This window comes from Callospermophilus lateralis, chromosome 4 (assembly GCF_048772815.1).
Source record: "Callospermophilus lateralis isolate mCalLat2 chromosome 4, mCalLat2.hap1, whole genome shotgun sequence".
NCBI classification, from domain to species: domain Eukaryota; kingdom Metazoa; phylum Chordata; class Mammalia; order Rodentia; family Sciuridae; genus Callospermophilus; species Callospermophilus lateralis.
In genome coordinates, this window is record NC_135308.1 from 73012416 (window position 1) to 73034322 (window position 21907).

General features: G+C 38.2%; 1 pseudogene; it reads right to left on the minus strand.

Annotated features, from left to right (window-relative positions):
- Positions 1-21907, minus strand: part of LOC143641630 (antigen WC1.1-like) — a 56499-nt pseudogene that overhangs the window by 15669 nt on the left and 18923 nt on the right.

Here is a 21907-nt window from a genome sequence, read left to right on the forward strand (position 1 = left end):
GACAGGGTCATGTCAGTGGGCATTTGCACAGGGAATGGGAAGGCTGTGGTCCTGGGGTGTTGCTCACCTGAGCAGTTGGCAGTGTGGTCCTCTGAGGCTGCAGAGCCTGCTGGGTCAGACCAGGAGTCGTTGCACTGGGGCAGCAGCTGGGTCTGGTTACCTACAGATGGGAGTAGAAAGGATGAAACCGAATTAAGGTACATAATAATCTGGTGATGGCATTTGAATTTTGTAGGACAAAATCAGTAATCTCCTATCTTCAGAACTGTTCTCCTAATGGAGATTTCTGCTTCTGACTCTGACATTTTTGGGCTTTATGTCAAGCACTCAGATTGACTTTAGAAAAGTGGAATATATTAGTTCTTCTTGAGAGCATTGCACAGCTCCCAGGACAGCTAGATTTTAGGAGTACAGTGAAGAGAAAAGTAAAAAGTGGGATTAGCTATTTTTTCCTTGGAGGCACTTGCCATTACAAGTTAGAAGGTGAAACTGGAAATCTCAGCATATTTGCCAGATTGTCTTGGCCATACAGAAATATAATTTAACTTGGACTAAAGAGGAGAAATCATGTTAAACAACCAGGAAATTTGTATCTTATTTTGTGGAACAAAAAGGACTTTTGTCACAGGGATGGAACCCAGCTTCTCAAAACTTCACTTGTTTTTATATCACATTATCTACCTTAAATATAGTACATGGAAGAAGCAAACTAAAATCCTTTCTGAAGGTTTTGTATAGTTTCGCAATAACAATGTTGATTCAAAATACCTCATGAAATAGAGTGTAGTAGAAAACTAAGAAAAAAATGAGAAAATATGGGAAAGATTTTTACATAATTACTATTGGTGTTTCCTTATAGGTAATTTAAATAATCATAATTAAATGCTCTATTAAATGGCATGATGTGCATCTTTGCAGAGAAATAATCACAAAAATATAGTAAAATTTGAATGTTAAAAATTCAAGAGCTAAAAATAAGAACTGAGAGATAAATCAAAAAGATTAGATTATCACAGAATAGAATTGCAAAGTAAAAAAACATAAAAACATACTAAGAGTAAAGCACAGAAAGGATAGAAAGTATAAACAGGGACTTGAGAGACATGATGAGAGAACCTAACATTCCTATGTAATCTAAAAGTTTTGGATATTTATGGCCACTATGATAGTGGTGAAAGTACCACTTAGAAAATACACAAAGTCAGATATTCAATACACATATAGCTTTAAAAATGTTCAGAAAATTTGTGATGCTCTATCCAATGACCTGTGAAGTCCATTGCTCCGTCCCTTGAATCTGGGCTGACCATGGTGAGTGGTCTATAAGCAATATAATGTAGTGAAGCCTACATGGCTTAACATAGAAACCTAGCTTAGAAAGTCATGCCTCCTTCTCTTTAGGATGTTTGCTTTATGGCATATCTACTGCATAGAGACTAACATGTGGGAAAGAACATTTGTAGGTGGTTCTGTCAACAGCCTCACTTGAACTTCAAGCTACCAGCCATGTAAATGAACTATCCTGATTTTCAGCATGGTCAAGCCTTCAAGTGATCTCAGATCCATATGACATTCAAGTGTAACCTTATGACAGATCCCAAGAGGCAACTGCCTAGAGCCCTTCCAAATTTATGAGTCAGGTAATGATCAGAAAAATAAAATACATTTTTCATTTGTGTTGCTCTTTCGTGCTTGCTTTCATTCTTTCAAATACCTAACATACAGAATAAGGATAGAATTTCTTTTATTTATTTATTTATCTATTTATTTATTTCATACACGACAATAGTTGGAATGCACTACATTCATAATTATCCATTCACAGCACAATTTTCGTAACTCTGTATATAAAGTATGTTCACACCAAATTATGCCATTATATATGAGCTCTCATTGATTTTTTTTGCATTACAATTCTTAATACACCTTTATACCACAATTTATCATATCTCTGTTTGTATATAAGGTATGTTGACACCAAATTCACATCTTCAAACATTAGAATTTCTAAGGCTGCAAGAAACAAATGTCAGATTACATTTAGAAGGAAAACAATTTTCATCTCAGTTGATTTCTCAACCCAGACCCCCAAATCTAGGAGGTCTTAGAATAATGGATATGAAGTCTTCAAAGACAATGGATGTCAGCCAAGAATACAATACCCAGCAAAATTAAGCTTTATATTTGAAGATGAAATCAAAACCTTCCATGATAAACAAAATTTAAAATAATTCACTACTAGGAAGCCTGCACTGCAGAATATTCTTAGAAAAATACTCTAAAAAGAAGAAATGAAAAATAAAAGTGTAAACCAGCAAAGGGAGTAAAGAGGGGATAAACTAAGTCAAATTAAAAACCAGAAATAAAGCAAAATACCTGGGAATACAAATCATAACACAATAATATCTTTGAATGTAAATAGCAAAACTCATCAATTATAAGACATATACTGGCATGTTGAATTAAAATAACACAACCCCACAATATGCCCTCTCCAAGAGACTCACCTCACAGGCAAAGACATTCACAGACTAAAAATAAAAAGAAGGGAAAAACTATATCACTCACATGGATCATGTAAACAAGCAGGGATTTCTGTCCTCATATCAGATAATGTAAACTTTAAGCAAAAGCTAATCATAGGCACAAAGAAGGACATTTCATACTGTTTAAGGGAATGATAAATATGCAGGACATAGCAGTTGTAAATATTTATGCCCCAAACAATGGAGCATCTATGTACATGAAACAAATTCTTCTCAATTTCAAGAAAGAAATAGAACACAATACAATAATACTGGGAGAGTATAACATACCTCTATCACCACTAGATAGAACCTCCAAACAAAAACTAAAGAAAATATAGAAGTAAATAATACAATCAATAGTTTAGAGACATATATGGAGTATTTCATCTATCAATGATCTACGACACTTTTTTCCCAGCAGCACATTAATCCTTCTCTAAAATAGACCATATCTTATGCCACAAAGCACCTCTTAGAAAATACATAAAATAGAGAGAATGACTTCCATTCTTTGCAATCATAATGGAATAAAACTAGAAATCAATGATAAAATTTTAAAAAAAATAGAAGCTACTCTAACACCAGGAGAGTAAATAATACACTAAGGAATGACCAATTGATAGAAGAAAAAAACAGGAATGAAACAACCAAAAAACAAAAATACATAGGGGAAATGAAAATAGTGTCACAACATCAAAAACTCTGGAACACTATGAAGGCAGTACTAAGAGAAAATTTCATTGCTTTGAGCTTATTCACTAAAAGAATATAAAGTCAACAAATAAATACTCTAACATTACATCTCAAAGCCCTAGAGAAAGAAGAATAAATCAACATCAATACAGTAGAAGACAGGATAAAGTTAAAATTAAAGCTGAAATCAATAAAATCGAAACAAAAGAAATAATTCAAAAAATTGACAAAATGAAAAGTTAGTTCTTTGAAAAAAATCAACAAAATTAATAAATCTTTAGTCACTAAGACAAATAAAAACTAAAAATATTAAAATTTGTGATGAAAAAATATATATCATCGAAATACAGATAATCAGAAACTATTTTGAAAAGTTATAGTAAAAAAAAAAAAAAAAAGAAAAGAAAATCTTGAAGACACTGACAGATTTCAAGAGACATATGACTTACCCAAACTGAATCAGGAGGACATACACAATGTGAACAGATCAATTTCAAGAATTGAAATAGAAGTCACCATGAAAAGCCTATTAATCAAGAAAAGCCCAAGAGCAGTTGTATTCTAAGCCAAGTTCTACAAGACCTTGAAAGAAAATGGATATCAGTCAAGAATACAATAAACACCAATAGTCCTCAAGTTATTCCATGAAATAAAAATGAAGGGAACACTTCCAAACTCATTCTATGAAGATACTATCACCCTGATAGCAAAATCAGACAAAGACACATTAAGGAAAGAAAACTGCAGACTAATAACCCTGATGAACATAGATACAAAAGTTCTCATTAAAATTGTGGAAAAACTCATACCAAAATATTAAAAATAGTGCACCATGATAAAGTGGGGTTCATCTCAGGGATGCAAGTTTCATTCAACAGACAGAAATCAATAAATATAATTCAACACATTGATAGACTTAAAGAGAAGAATTATATGATCATCTCAACAGATACAGAAAAGCATTTAACAAAATACAGCACACCTTCGTATCCAAAACACTGGAAAAACTAGGGATAGTAGGAACATACCTCAACATTGTAAAAGCCACATATGCTAAATCCAAGGCGAATATCATTCTAAATGGAGAAAAAGTGAAAGCATTTTCTCTAAGAACTGGAACAAGACAATGCCCTCTTTTACCACTTGTATTCAACATTGTCCTTAAAATTCTAGCCAGAGCAATTTAAGAATGAATAAATTAAATGGATACAAATAGAAAAGGAAGAACTCAAACTATCCCTTTTTGCTGATGACAAGATCCATATTTAGAAGACCCAAAAAATTCCTCCAGAAAACTTCTAAAAATCAGCAAAGTAGAAGGATATAAAATTAACACCCATAAAAATCAATTGCTTTCCTATTCATCAGTGGTGAATCCACTGAAGGAAATTTGGGAATCAATATAATGAAAGAGATGAAAGACCTCTACAATGAAAACTACAGAACATTATAGAAAGAAATTGAAGAACACCTTAGAAGATGGAAGGATCTCCCATGTTCATGGACAGCAGAATTAACATTGCCAAAATGGCCATACTCTCAATTTCTCTATACAGATTTAATGCAATTACCATTAAAATTCCAATGGAATTCTTTATTGAAATAGAAAAATCAGTCATGAAATTCATTTGGAAAAATAAGAGACCCAGAATAGCCAATGCAATCCTTAGCAATAAAAATAAAGCTGGAGCCATCAAAATACCAGACCTTAAATTAAATTATATTATAGAATTATAGTTACAAAGAGCAGAATAGTGTTAGCACCAAAACAGACAGGTAGACCAGTGGTACAGAGTGAAGACACAGAGACAAAACCACATAAGTACAGTTACCTCATACTAGAAAAAAGTGCCAAAAATATACATTGGAGAAAAGATAGCCTCTTCCAAAATGGTGCTGGGAAAACTTGAAATTCATATGTAGCAAAATATAATGGAGCCCAAATCTCTCACCCTGCACAAAATTCAAAGTGGATCAAGGACTTAGGCTTGAGACCTTAGACCCTGTGCCTAATAAAAGTAAAAATAGGCCCAAATCTCTGCCATGTCAGCTTAGAAACTGACATCCTTAATAAGACTCCTAAAGTGCAGGAAGTAAAATCAAGAAACCACAAATTGGATACATTCAAGCTAAAAAGCTTCTTCTCAGCAAGGAAACAATCAAGAATTAAGAACACCCAGGGTAGGCACAGGGCAATTCCACAGGAAGGACTCAGAAGAGAGAGCCTACAGATTAGGAGAAAAATCATTGTCATCTGCATTAATCTCCAGGATATACAAATATCTCAGAAATTTAACACCTCCCCCCAATAACCCAATAGAGAAACTGGCTAAGGTACTGAACAGCCACTTCACAGAAGAAGAAATACAATTGGACAGCAAATATATAAAACATATTAAACATCTCTAGTAGTTAGAGACATGCAAATTAAAACTACACTGAGATCTCGTCTTACTTCATTTGCAATGGCAATTTACAAGAATACAAGTAACAATAAATGCTGGCAAGTATTTGGGGAGAAAAGTTCACTCATACAATATGGGTGAGACTCTCTATGCATAGTGGTATAGAGATTCCTCAGAAAACTTGGAATGGAATCACCATTTGATTCAGTTATCCCACAACTCAGCATATACACGAAGGTCTCAAAATCAGTATGCTATAGTGACACATTACATCAAAATTCAGAGCAGCTCCATTCATGGTACCTAAGCTATGGAAGCAACCTAGATGTTCTTCGGCAGATGAATGGTTAAAAAAAATGGTAAAATGGTGTATATATATATATACATTGGAATATTACTCAACTGTAAAGAAGAATGAAATTATGGCATCTGCCAGTAAATGATTCAACTGGTGACTATCATGCTAAGTGAAATAAGCCAATCCCAAAAAAACAAAGGCCAAATGTTTTCTCTGATATACAGATGATGATTCACAATAAAGGGGTGGGTGCTATGAAAGAATAGAGTTACCTTGGATTATACAGGAGAAGGAAGGGGAAGTTGTATAAGGGTAGGAAGGAAACTAGAGTGAATCAGACATTATTACCCTATGTGCATTTATGATTACATGACTGGTGTAACTACATATCTTGTACAACCAGGGGAATGGTAATTTATACTCAATATATTAAAATGCATTCTACTATTAAGCTATTAAATACTATTCTAGCTATTAAGAACAAATAACAATAATAATTTTAAAAGTTTGAAGCAAATTTGGTAGCAGAAGCTTAAGATTTGAGAAAACATTGAAGAAGGTATTTGGGTGTTCTGTATGCTTAAGCTATATAGGAAATAATAAACCTACAGCCTTTGTCAATAAAAAATTCCTCTGAATAATCCTTGACAGGGTCTGAAATATGAATGATCATTGAGAAGAATCATATTTCACCAAGGAATATCTCATATTTCTGCTCTGTTCTTCATGCTGTCTGCTCTCAGAGACATGTGACTCAAGGGGAAAACTGAGTACCAGCCAGCCCTGCCCTCTCTTACCTGAGCAGACCACAGAGGCTGTGTTTCCATGGGCACAGGCAGGAACACCCAGGGCAGTCACAGGGCAATTCCACAAGAAGGACTCAGACCCTGAGCAGTGGAATCGGTCTCTCCAGATCTCATCTCCTCCTTCCACAAAGTATGCTCCCTTTGGGGTGGAGGTGGGGACTCCACAGCCCAGCTGACGGCAAACTACATTGGCATTGGCCATATTCCAGTGGGAGGCACAGAGTGTTCTCCAGCCTCCAGAGGTCTTCATCTCCACTTGACTCTCACACTGAGAGCTGCCATTTTTCATGAGCCTGACTTCTGTGTACTCTGGCAGGAGAAGACAGGATTCCACTAACATCTCACATTTATTACCACAACAGAGTATGCGAAAAGGTTAAAGTCCTGCTGAGAGTCTCACCTGAGCAGACGACTTGCACAGCCCCTCTGTGTTGGCAGCTGCCTGCAAGACAGGGCACTCTGGGGCAGAACCAGAGCTCAGACTCCCATCCCTTACCCTGGAACTCTTCAGCCCAGACCTGTTCACTGGCCTCTCTTAGGGGCAGATCCAAGATAAAAGAGGCTGCCTTGCCACACCCCAGCTCTGCACAGATGACGTGGGCAGTGGGTAATGTGAAATTCCCATTAGGTATTGGAATCCATCCTCCTCCAGAATTCACCTCCACTCGCCCAGAGCAGGGTACACCTCCTCCATCCAAATGCACAAATCCTGTGGAAGAACATAACCAGTACAATTAGTATCTAGGGTTGGAATTGGGAGCCATATGTCTCAGGAAAACTGTAAAATATTTTCTTTCCCCAGGAATGGGATGTGGAGAATGGATTCAATAGTGTCAGAATTGAGATTCCATGAGCAAGTGTCTGAAGACAACTTTAGGAGGAGAAATTTATAAGACTATTCTAAATGGCTGACTCCAGAATATATATATATATTTCTATGTATTACAATATATCTAACTCTGTGTCTGTTTGTGTGTGTCAGTCTAACTCCTTTTTTAATAAACCTGTATCTATCCTCTGAATTTCAACTCAGTGTAGAAAAACACTAGGATTAACTTTTCACTATTTTATCCTCAGAAACTTTCAGTTCACAGGTAATAATTCCAACTAAGTTAACATTTGTTAAATAATGAAAAAATTCAAAATGTATCAAAAATTACAATTTATATTAATTTCCCATTTAGAGATGAGAAAAGAGCCCACTAAATATTGTGATACAGAGATGGAGAGTAGGTTATGGTGACTAAGATAATCTGGCTTCTTTACACCATCCTTCCTATTAAAGAAGACAGAGAATTTGAAGTAGCATCAGCTGGATGATGTGACATATGCCTGTAATCCCAGTGGTTCTGGAGGCTGAGGCAGGAGGTTCTCGAGTTCAAAGCAGCCTCAGCAATGGAAAGGCACTAAGCAACTCATTGATCAGTCTGTTGCCATCTAAATAAAATACAAAAAATGGTTGGGGATGTGGCTCAGTGATTGAGTGCCCTTGAATTCAATCCTTAGTATTTCCCCATCCTCAAAAGAAGTAGGATCAGAAGATTTGAGAATGCTCCTTTGGTTTTGTTTTGTTTCTAGGGATCATTTTGTTACTAATAAGTAAACTTGGAAGAAGCCATTAGACATCTAATGAAGTTGATCAGGAAGTGATTTTGAGTATGGGTTCAGACTTTTGGGTAGGCATCTGACTACAGATATGGAATGGTAATATAATAGTAGGTTGATGTCCTGAAGAAGGGAATCCTTTCTCTGGAAAATAACATGTTCAATAATTTTTCTTTTCAAAGTAAGGCATCAAAATGGAATTTACCCAATATGGGTAGAAATGCCTCCAATCGGGAAAGGATAAAATACAGCTGAGAGGTTTTCAAAGGAGACACAATCTGAACTTTCCACTCAGGCCTGATAAAGGAGAGAGGTGTGCAATGACAATATTGAGAGTGTGCTTCCTTGTTTTGATATTCAGAATACTAACATGTTTTCAGAATTTGTCATGTTCCAGATGTGTTTCTAGGTGCTGTGTACTTATATTTAAAGAAAACAATGTCATCATATTTTCAGAGCTTTACATCCAGTGGGGGAGAAAAACAGTTTTAAGCCATTTGAAGTTTGTGAGCCACTGAGTGGAAAAAGAAAGAAAAATTGCATCTGCAGAAATCTATCGATTCATATGAATCATTCTCACTAAAGTAATTAAAAATTGCAGCCATATGTATCTTTGTCTGAACTTTTGCTCCATAGACACATTGCTCCCCTGGGCACATTGCAAGTTTCTTATGAAAGTATAATCCAATGGATCTTTTCTTGTCGCGACCCCTCGCCAGCAAGGGAACACACGACACAGGATTCTTCTTTCAGCAGTTTATTCAGGCCTTGATTAAAGTATCTTCTAGTGACCCCCCTCTTCCCGAGCGCCCAAGCACAGCCTAATAAAGCCTCCCATGTACCAATCTTAAGCCGCCACGTGGATCTTTCTCATAGGGTGGCAAGGGATAGCGTGCCAACTCTCCATAAAAGGAGTTGTTTACCACAGGCCACAGTGGAAGCCGGCGCCATCTTCTAATGGCGGCCACAATCTACAACAATGGCTTACCACATTTTCTTTCTCTATTCTGACCTTCTCAATACCTCGGCTTGAGTCACTCTTGCAAATCATTTTCGTCCTTTTGTGCAGGAGGGGTGCACTGAGTTCACACAATGTACACAGATCGCCCTTCCTACACCAGGGTCTTAAGTGCTGCAGAGGTAATCCTTATGTGCTTTTTGTCAACCTTTGAAGGCCATCCCCCACATACTGTAAGCTTCTTCTGTCTTCTTCAGAAAATTCTATTTGCCTTCCTGTCTCATTCTTATCACATTTATCTGACAATATATTCTTCTTGTTTCATTGTTTCCATTAGATATAAGCAATATAATTTCCCCATATCTTGTCACCTATATATTTTCCTTCATTTTCATCTAAGTAAATTTATACTAACTGATACCCACTGATATAATGTACATATTAATTGAGTAAATTCATGTGCTGATGTAAGTATATATTGCATTTCTTTGTCTCCTCAAATCTTCATTTATTTTTGGTGAAAGCTTCCAAAACACTTTCTTTTAGCTTTTTTAAATGTAGTTCATTATTATTTTCTATAGACATTCTACTGTGCCATGGTGCACCAAAACTTCTTGCTCCTATTTAAGTAAAACCTATTATTCATTGATCAGTCAGTTGCCTTCAAATTCCCATTCCCTACCCTCTCTAGTCTATGGTAACCACAATTCTACTCTCAACATCTATGAGATCAATTCTTTTATATTTGACATATCATTAAATTATAAGATACTTGTCTTTTTTTGCCTGACTTATTTTACTTAACCTAGTGATCTCCTGACCCATGCAAGTTATGTCGAATGAAAGGATTTGATTCATTTTATGGCCAAATAGTATCCTATTGCATTTAATTTATTTGTCCATTTATCAGCTGATGGATGTTTAGATTATGTCCATTTCTTAGCTACTATAAATAGTACTGCCATAAACATGGGAGTACAGATGTTTCTTCAACATAGAGATTCACTTTCTTTGGACATATGCTCAATATTGGGATTACTGTATTATATGGTAATTTTTGTGAGGGTGCAGGATGTCTGATAATGTGTTTTTACCTCATTTATTCCTAAGCATAGATTTGCTGGATTCAGTATTATTGATTGGCAGGCTTTTCTTCAGTTCTATTAAAATCTCATGGCACTCACTTCTGACCTATATGTTTACCTATATGAGAACTCTGCCATGAGGTGAATTGGGACATTCTTACATGTTATTTCTTTTTTTTCTCTTGATGCCTTGGAGTCTTTATCTTTCATCTTTGAGAGATGTACTATAATATATAGAGATAAGAACCAGTCTGTTTCCTTCTAAATAAAATACAGCTCCTCAACTAACTTTTCACCTTCACACAAGACTTAATCCTCTTCGTACTAACAGGGTTTGAGGAAGAATGAGGTGGGAAGTCCTGTGGCCACCAACACTGCAATGCTATGTCATACACTGAGGCCACAGCCTGCTAAGGCAAAACAGAAGTGGGGAGGGATGAAGAACCTCAATGCTATGATCTGCCTACTTACTGCAGAAGTGGATTCAAGGTTCCAGACTCCTGCAACCAGCCACAGGTGCTGCAGGCTCTTCTTGAGTCTGTCCCAGCAGCATACAGGTCTTGCTCTTTTATATCTGTTTTACATCTGAGGCCTCTAATTCCTACTCAGTATTGTGTATGATCATGATTGGCCTGGCACTGAACTCCAAGTCAAAGTCCTGTGCCAGCAAGGTGCCCTGATCCTTAGAGAGTCTTGCTTTTCCCTCTTCTGCTAAAGGTTGGAGAAGTGGTGGTGGAGACAGTCTCTTTGCTGACCAACACAACGAAGTTCCAGAGTCTCAGTGTCAGGTTACTGGTATGGGAACAGGGTTGTTGGGCTCTGTTGGGACCCAGGATTCACTGTGGCAGGCCTAGTCCTGGGTTTCAAGTCTAAGATCAGGGCTAAGTTTCCTTTACATTTCCCCAAAAGTATGCATTCTCTTCATCCTGGGCTGCCTGAGGTTGGGGAAAGGGCAAGTCTTATCTTCCTTCCTCCTTCAATGTGTCTTTATTTTTTTAATCATTGTAAAAGAATGGACTCACCTGCTTTATTATCTCTTATGAAGCCAGTTTGGTGTGTGAATTACAGTTATTGTGATGTATTTGTGGGAGATCACTGAACAACCATCCTGATCTGAGTCCTAAATTATATAACATCTTACCATAATAAATATGCATTAATATTTTGTTTCATTCAACACTTATCTGCCAGCACAGGGCTAAATTCACCTCCCATATATGAGTTTATATAGATATTGCTTTAAGAAAGAAATGCAGAGAGAATCCATTGTAGTAATGATAGAAGGAAAACCTGTGATTCAGAGCATTTACCCATAGTTCTGTGGCCCTTCCTGCCAATGAGTTGTTAATTCTGATGTCTGAATCTGGAAAGGAGAATTGAAATTTTCTGGTAATCCTTAAATTCCCCTCCATGTGTTTAATCCCATCCTTGTGCCTGTACTCCTATTAACCCAGAGAAGAATTATCTCTGGCTATACATATATGAACATTCAATTCAACTGAAAAAAAGTAAGCCCCATTCTTGTCTATCTTTTGAAAGAGGATATGTGTGGTAATTTATAAATAAATATATAAATAGTAAATTATAGAAACAAAATTATGAAGATGATTTTAAGTGAAATGATTTTACAAAAACATATCTTTCTGAGTATGACTGCAGAGAATGAAAAGGACAGTATTTGAGATTTACAAGAAATAATTAAAGCCATTATCCACTGCTATTTTGAACACCCAGGGTCCATGGGGAACTCTGAGTCCTCTATGGCTCACCTGTCCCTTATTTCTCTAGAATCAAATACACACTTTGGTCCCTTCCATTCTCTTAGACAGTGGAGAATATGCAGACCATACCTGAGCAGATGACACCTGCGTCTGCTGCGTGTATGCAGTAGTGTTGCCCCCAGCCTAGAGAAGGGCACTTCTGCACTTGGTCCTCCTCTCCTGTGCACTTCAGCTCATCCAGCCAGATGGGCCCTGACCCCTCCCCAAATTGTGCATAGTCCATGGCATCGAGGGCCACTCCACAGCCCATTTGTCTGCACACCACGTGGGCATCATTCAGGTCCCAGTGGTAGCCACAGACAGTGCCCCAGGAATGCTGGTGAAGGATCTCCACTCTGCCTGCACAGCGACTGCCTCCATCTACTAGATGGACCTGTGGAGTCTCTGAGGAGAAAGAATCATGTCAATGGTTGTATTTACAAAGAAAAGGAGAAGGGTATTCTTGTCCTCTGGTACTCCCTCTCCTAGCCAATCAGTTTGCAGAATCCACTTTCAGACTGCAGAACTTGCTGTAAGACATGGAATTGTTTATACCAGAATAGTAGCTAAATTTCAATTCATACCAAACAAGTAGGAGTATTAATTGTGTAAAAAACAAGAAATGAGTTTAAACACAATATGACCTAGTTAGACATCTCAAGTAGACATTAAGAGGTGGTTGCTAACAGAGTTAAACCTACTATTTGCAGAGATCTTCACAGGATCTGATAATACAATTCTAGAAATGTCAGGTTTCCTCTCTTGAGTAGATAAAAGTGTCTTTTTCTGAATGATTTCTAAAAGTCAATGGGCTAGCATCTTGTTGGTTCTTATAGAGCACACAATTGAGTGCCAATGGCTGGAGATGTGGAAGGACCAGAGCACAAGGTATAGAGTAAGGAGATCAAATGTGAGATCAACAGGAACCTCAGGTGACAGCCATGAATCCAGGATAAATAATAATCATATATATATATATATATATATATATATATATATATATATATATATTCATAAGACTGAAAAATGAATGGACCATGGCTTGCCTCCAAATATTTCACTAATGATTCTAGGCTTCACAGTTCAGATTGGACATGTAATGTCAAAACTTGACTCACTTTAGGTAGATTGAGCAAGTTGTCAAAAAAGATGATTACAGATACCGACATTGCTCACCTTCGCTAGGTATCATAAAATGTTACCCTTTTCCACAAATTCTTCTTTCAGGAGTTGTTATTATTCAAAAATAGGAGGTAAATGGCAGAAAAAAAGTAACTTGTTGTGACTCTGTCAGTTAAAAATATTAGGAAACAAAGGGATATTTGTACTTTGAGAAGATAAATAGAGGAACTAGAAACAACAGAGAGAAGGAGAAAGGCAGCCCAGAGAAAAGTATAAAGCAAATTAAAACTTCATCTCCAGCTTCCTGGGTGAGGGAGGCAACCTGCAAGCATAAAGTAAACTGGAGAGTGTACACAGCCTAGATGGTGTCTTACCTGTGGGAGAAACACATGGTTCTTACAAGCTTTAGATCAAATTTAGGGAATTGTTCTGAGAGAGAATACTCTTGTACAACAAGAAAGCTTTAAAGAAAAAGTTCATCACATTGCTCAGAAAGCTCTCAGAGTGATATAACCAGGAGCTCTATCAAGTAGGGGCAATTGTTAGGGAGTAAGTGCTCTGGGGTTTAGACAATATGGGGTAATCACTGGGCCACCCTGCCACAGTGATTGTGTGTAAGTTAGTGTTCTACAGTCTCAGGTAGGAAGAGTGACTGACACAAACATGCTGAGAGCATCAAATTGTACGGGAAGGATAGAGGTCTTATTGGTAAGTGGTCCCACTATCTGTGGAGAAGAGCAATACCAGGCACAAGTGGTTGCACATAGGGACCAGGTCTGAGAACTCAGAGACAGCATATGGCAATTCATGGCATTCCCATGTTGCCTATCCAGGGTTTACACTATTTTCCACATGCTTTCCAGGAATTCACCATGGCTAGGACCCTTAGCACACCCCAATGGGCACCTTCTAGAGGCATCTGGGGCAAATGTGTGCCTACCTGTTGGGTCTGCAAACCACCAAGGGAAGAGCTGATTTGATATTTGACATGCCTTCAGGTTTCCAGACAAAGCCCCTGCAGGGATATTATGGCCTGTCTTGTCAACACTCCTTTAACCTCCTTAACGGGAAATGAGGAGTACAGTATAGACAATCTATTGCCCCCATTCCAGCATGTTTGGTGGAAAGAGAGAGGAACTGAAGCTGATTTCTTTTGCAACTGACTCCCACATTCTTGGTGGATTCAAATGTTAGATGACCTGGAAAAGGTGTCTTCAATGCAAATACTTTGGTGGGAAGAAATTTTGACACGTAGTTTTCTTTATGCTTTATTAATTTTTATACTATTATTTAATTAATTTGTTTTTTAATTCATCAAATGCATTTTTCTCTCTTATTCTTTTTTACCCCTCCCCTTATCTTTATTGTACTGGTGATTGACCCCAGAGGCACTTTACCACTGAGCTACATCCCCAGTCTTTTTAAAATTTTATTTACTTATTTATTTATGAGACATGTTTTCTCTAAGTTGAAGCAATCCTACACACAGAGTAGGAAGCAAGACAACCTAACCATGAGATCATAGGAAAGAATAAATCACACTAGAAGAGCAGATAAACAAGTGAGAAAGAGGAAAGAATTAAACATTATCAATTCAGTAAATCATCAAAGCTCCAAGATGAATAAGGGAGAAAGGCATGATCACTGATTATTCAAACTCTCCAGAAAAAAAATGACAGGCACTTGTAAAAACCTTTCAAATATAACTCTGAGAATCAGTGGTCTGATTTTCAAATTAAAAGATGCAGCCTGGATAACTGCATTAAAAAATCAAGATCCAATAACTTGCCTCCTACAAGAAACTCACCACATAGGCAAAGACATATGTATACTGAGAAGAAAATTATTAAAAGTGACATTGAAAGCAAATTGAACCTGAGAGTAAACAGAAGTAGCAGTATTCATATGTGAAAAACACACTCCAAAATCAGTCCGAAGGGACAAAGAAGGTCACTACATATTAGTAAATGAAATAAATCATCAAGAAGATATAATAATTACAAATAAATATGCACCAAAGAAAATAACATGGAATTTATTTTAAAAAACAATCATAAGATATAATGAGAAAACAAACTTCCATACAATACTAGTGGTATCTTAATATCCCATCTCACTAATATATTTGGCATGCACAGAAAATATCAACAAGTACACATCATAGTTACACTAACATTATAAATCAACTGGACTTAGCAGATATCTACAGAATATTCCATCCAACATCTTTAGAATATACCTCTGGGCAAGTAGGATAGGTAAGTAAGAGAAGAGAGTCTGACTTTCAACCAAGAATGTGTCTAAAATTTATAAGGTGAACAGAGAAATAGCAAACCTATAAGACAGAATAAAAACACCAATAAGGTAGAGTGACTATATGAGAAAAAAATGAGGTAGATTGCTGAAGATTTCTATTTTCCAGGGATTTGAGGCAAGATCATCATTTAAGTATATGGTGGGGTTAAAATATCAGCATGAGGGAGATCTGAGAATTTGTAAAATAACATGTTACAGAGAGGGCAAGAACACATGTGAGAGAAGCACACTAGAATAGGGGGCCATTGTGGATGGGTCATCAAAGGTTGATCACAAATTCAAAGAGACTAGCAGGACAATTTCACATTATAGCAAGATAGAGTACTTGTTCATGATCCAATAGTCCTTGCCTAGTCTAGTACAGGCAGGAAAGAGTTAGGTATTTACACAACCACTCTTGCCATTGATAGATAAAGAAGAGAGCAGGGAGTTGAGTGTACTTGAAGGGGGGGATTATAATGGGGCATCATGTTGTAAGAAGAACATGTGCAACTCTGAGGAGAGTGGAAAACTGATAAGGGAAAACATTTGGAATCTTCATGAGTATAAAATATCTGGAAAAGGAGTATCAAGACTATGTGCCATAAGGAGAAGAGGCAATGGTCAGAGAAAGAGCAATGCAATCAAGGTCTCAAGCTGGACAGTTAGTGGTCAATAGTGTCACCATACACAGAGATGGGGTGAGAGGGAGCACAGTACCTCAAAGGGAGAAAGTCAGGAATGCAGAGGCCAGGATGTTATCTCAGTTGTAATCAAAGATACTGGCAGCACCAGGAACAGGAGTCAGAGGAGCCTGGTGAGCCTGGTACTGCAGCCTTCTGGGTCGAGGGGGAGTCTCATGGGGCAATTTTCATGGGGCAGCTGGACATGGAGAAAAATAAACAAAATATTGAGATTTCAAGGCACACCAGAAATATCCTAAAAATGGAATAGAATCTTATTCTAAGATTTGACCTTGTTAAAAAAAAAGGGAAGCATAGAGCACTCACTATGATGAGGACATTATTGTTTTCAGAGGACAGCCAGGGTTTTATCAGAGTAAGAAATTAAAGGGACATTATAAGTTATAAGAAATTAGAAGATGATAGCCTCCGATTTCCAACAGGTCGCATGGAATGTTTTCTGGGAGAGGGATGAAGTGCCACATTAGTTTCCAGTAGGATATGGATAAAAGCGAGAAAGTGGTATCAACAAAGACCACTGGGACTATGAGGAGATAAATCCAAGAAGAAAGTAAGGGAAGACTCACCCCCCATCTCACAGAAATTCCCCATAATGTTGAGATGAGAAGACTAACAAACAGCTTTTCAACAGGATTGTTGTTGGGGCCATGCCTTGGAGAGAACTTAAGCTCTTCTTACCCATCCAGGTAATCATGTATCTTTCCCCTCACCCTCTTCTTGCTCTGCTCATGATGAGATTTTATCACTACCTCAAGGTCACTATGCTCCTCCTTCCTTCTTTTATTAGACCTCTATTCATTTAGTTATCAAACTAAAAATGATTTCTCTTTTCCCCAAATCACATATTTCCACAGTACCTTCATGAAACTCAAATTTTGCATGGTTGTGTTGTTAGGCTGGAGTGGAAAACCTATAAAGGCAGTGGTAGTGTTTTCTTTCTGTGTCTGTCCTCCTGCCTGGAATTAAGCTTCTACCTCCTAATCGCTTGATTACTTTTCATCAACAAAATGACCTGAGAGGTTGTCTGTCTGGTTGTAGATGGATTTCAGAGTAAACAGCCCAATATATTTGATTTCCAAATTGCCCCCCCATTCACTTGAAAGTGTGAAAGAGATGAAATGTTACTCCTCATCTGAGATAAATGATCACCATGATACCTATCATCAGATGATAGTGATGATTAAGCCATATTACCTGTGGTGGGTTGGGAGTGTGGGAACAAAGTGATAGCACAGAGCAAGCAATGTGCACAACTGAGGTCCGATCATTTATCCCTTTACTAAGGAAGCACAGTATATATAAGAAGTTATTAATATAACTTAAGACTGCATGAGCTAATTGCTAAGAATGTTCATCAGAGTATAACTTCATGCTCCCATGTTCTCAGTTCAGTCTCCGGTTCTTTTCACATAAATTGCTATTATCAATGGTTTCCTTACATCTGTCTTTGAAACAGGACTACAACATGTTGATCAAGTAATCTCTATCCAGTAGACTAATTTCAACTCATCCATTATGTTTGAATATGTGAAACTTTCTTAATAACAACCTATAGGCATAGGACAAACACATAGAAATAGACAGCAAGTAGGTCACCTGTACATGTGATATGAGCTTCCTCCTTTGCAGAGCAAGATTAGTGTTTCCAGGGGTCAAAAGGACACTGCCAGAGAGAGGTATCAGTTTCCCGGCAGCAGATTCCATCTACCCAGCGGGGTCTAGAACCTTCTCTGGAAGGAACCAAGAAATTCAGAGTCCCACTGTCCCCACAGCCAAGCTGTCTGCAGATCACAGACAAGGTCACAGCTTCCATGGGGCTGTGACAGACACTGCCCCAGGTGTTGTTGTAGAAAACCTCCAGCCACCCAGCACACTCCTGGTCCTCGCTCACCAGCCTGAGGGCCAGGAACTCTGAAACTAAGAGGAGGAAAACAGGGCATGGTGAGCATTCAACTAATACTGGTATTTTTTTTGTTACTCCTAGGTAGTGAGTGCTCATTGCTGACTCTGGTGAGAAAGTGCCCACTAAGTGAAAGACTAGATGTTTTGTCCCTTTAATTCATTTTGTTAACTTGTAACTCTCTTTACAACAATGTAATATTAACAAATGCATAGGCAGGCACAGTGATGTGGGTGTTGATTCTGCAGAAAGTAAACTCTTAACTACTATCTGCTATCTACCTATATTCATCTACTATCTGACTAATCATATGACAGATCCTAGAAAAGGAGCATGGACAGAGGGGTGGACAGATGCTAGAAAAGGAGCATGGACAGAGGGGTGGCAGAAGAGTGGAGATATGTCCACTTCCTGACCCTGAGAGCCTGTGGGATATTTTATCTCACATTGCAAAAGGGATTTTCAGACAAGATGAAGACAATGATCCTTTCTCTAGGCACAGTGGGATATGCCTGTAATCCCTGTTGCATGGAAGCTGAAGCAGGAGCATCCCATGTTCAAAGCTAGGCTCAGCAACTCAGTGAGGCTCTATGCAACTTAATGTGGCCCTGTCTCAAAGCAAAATATAAATAAAAGGGCTGTGACTGTGGCTCAGTTTTTGAGCCCCCTGAGTTTAATCCCAGTACTAAAAAGCAAACAAACAAACAAACAAAACAATTACAAAAGAATGTTTTCACTGTGAGATTATCCTAGATAATTCTAGATAGGATGACCCAATCTAATGACTCCTTACATCTGTATCCTCAAAAACAGGTAAACCTTTCTGGCCCTCATCAGAGGGAGATGAAAGTGGAATTGTGAGAGGGTTGAGATGTTTTGGCTTTGAAGAAGGAAGGGGTCATACAAGGAATTGAGGCAATTTCTAGAAGGTGAAAAAGGCAAGAAAAATAGTCTCCCCATAGTTTCAGTTGTTGCAGCCTGCTGAAACCTCGTTTATATCCCAGGGAGACCCAGGTCAGGTTTTCACCTACACACTGTAAGATGATAAATTTGATTGTTTTGAGTCACTCAGTCTATGGTAACTTGTTACAACAGAAGTAGAAAATTAATTCAGTGGGTCAGGATGTTTCACCCACATGTCACAGAACAATGAGGACTACTTTAAATGGTTATTGCAGAGAATGACTGTGTCAGGGGACAGTGCTGAGAAGAAAGGAGCAGAAGCTCAGGTGCTTCAGCCGGAAATAGAAATATCTCATCTTCTCCTTTGCTTCAGGGACAGGAACTGTGAGCCCCCACCTTCCCTGTCAGCAACTGCTAAACCCCTGCCCTAGGACTCCAATACCATCCTGCAGACTCTCTCCTGCCCTCTCCAATCTGTGCACAGTATGCAGCACAGACCTGAGCAGATGACCCCAGCATCCTCCTTGTGACTGCAGTTGTGCTGCCCCCAGCCCTGGGAAGGGCACTGCCACACGTGGGCCTCCTCTCCTGTGCAGTTCAGCTCATCCAGCCAGATGGGCCCTGATCCCTCTCCAAAGTGAGCAGAGATGGTGGCCTCCAGGGCCACTCCACAGCCCAGCTGTCTGCACACCACGTGGGCATCACTCAGGTCCCAGCTGTCATCACAGATGGAGCCCCAGGAGCCCTGCTGCAGGATCTCCACTCTGCCTACACAGTGACTGCCCCCGTCCACCAGGCGGAGCTGTCTGCTGTCTGAGGAGAGACAGGGTCATGTCAGTGGGCATTTGCACAGGGAATGGGGAGGCTCTGGTTCTGGGGGCCTTGCTCACCTGAGCAGTTGGCAGTGTGGCCCTCTGAGGCTGCAGAGCCTGCTGGGTCAGACCAGGAGTCATTGCACTGGGTCAGCAGCTGGGTCTGGTTTCCTACAGAAGAGAATAGAGAGCAGGAAACTGAATTAAGATAAATAATAATCTATTGATGACATCTGAAAGCTCTAGGGTATGATCAGTAATTTCCTATTTTCAGAGCTGATTGTCTATTCAAGAGTTTTGCTTCTTCTTCTGACATACTCTTCTGTTTTAAACCAAGACCCAAGAATTAATTTATATATAATATAATATATCAGTGCTGTTTGAGAGCATTGCATAGCTCCCAGGGAAGGAAGACTTTGGAGTCAAGTTCAGAGAAATGTAAAAACTAGAATCAACTATTTTCCCCTGAAGTCATTTAACCATTCAAAGGTAGTAGTTGAGACTGAAAATCTCAGCATGTTTGCCATATTTCCCTGGGAGTACCCTAGTCAAATTTAGGTCAGACTGAAGAGGAGAATCCTCTTAAAAATCCAGAAAAGTTGTGAATTCAAAGAGTTTTTTTTAAATAGGAATGAGTGTCCACTTTCTCACCATTTCAGTTCTCTTTGTATAATGGGATCTACCCTAAATAAAAGTTACCATAGACTGAGTGACTCAAAACAATGAAATTTATCATTTACATTGAAAAACGTAAAATCTTTTCTGAAGGTTTGTACGATGGAATTTTTTTTTCAAATAGAATATCTGTCGATTAAAAAAAACCCACATATATAAAAGAGTTTACATAGAAAATGAAGTGCACAAAGGAGATAAAAAAGATGTTCACAGAGTGATATTAGTGTTTTCTCATAGGTAATTGAAATAATCATGATTAAATTTTGTAAATTAAGTGACATGATGTGCATTTTTTAGAGAAATGATGATAAAAATCCAATCAATGTTGTGTATAAAAATAAGTAATGAAAAAGAACCAATAAAAAGTCAGTAACTAAAATAAGAAACCAGAAGTTCAGTCTAACAACACTGCAGGTTAGCACAAAGTAGAAACAGTAAGTGGAAGAATGCAGGGAGCCATCCGTGAAAAACACATGAGATCTCTCTAGGCATGAAGCAAGGGGGATTTTAGGTTTAAGCTTGGGAACTAGCCATGGCTCATCCATGCAATAGATTGCCAAAGACACATGACCTTTATCTTTGCATTGCTAGGAAGATCTCTCCTGGTCACTTCAGAGAAGGGCATTACCCATTGGGACCTGGATATGCCACCTTTTTAACCTTTAATGGAGAAAATTCTATGGAAGGCCTTTGATGTCCCCCGATATAAATAAAGCAGGTGCAGGCTCCATTTTGCTTTTTAGTATGGACACTTGATCCATATTATTGTCTAGTCCATCCTGCCCTTGCTTTCTGAAAATATTTTCTGTGTCCTGTGGGGGTTTTTTTGTCCTTCTATTTTTCCTAGCTTTTGTTTCTCATCCAGCTCATGCCACTGAGGGGAACCCCATTCCCATCACCTGTGCAGGATGTGGGTGAGAGAATACCATGTGAATATATAAAGTGAAAAAGAGAAAGACAAAAACATAGGAAATATAATAGGATACTAAGAGACATGGTGAGAGAAGCTCACATTCCTATATACTCTACAAGTTTTAGGTATTAAGGCCATAAGAGATAGTGTAAAAGTATAAAGTGGAAAATACAAAAAGTGAGTTATCTAACACACCTGTCATTTTAAAAAATACCCACAAAATCTGTGACATCGATCCATTGACCTCTGCAGTCCATTCCTCCTGCCCTCCAATCTGGGCTGACAGGGGTGAGTTGTCTATAAGCAATAGAATGTGGTGAAGCCAGCACAGCTTGACTTAGGAACCTAGCTTAGAAAGTCATGCCTCCTCCTCTTGGCTTAGGATATATACTTTATGGGAAATCTACTCTTTGTAGAGATAATCACATGGGAGATAGCATTTACA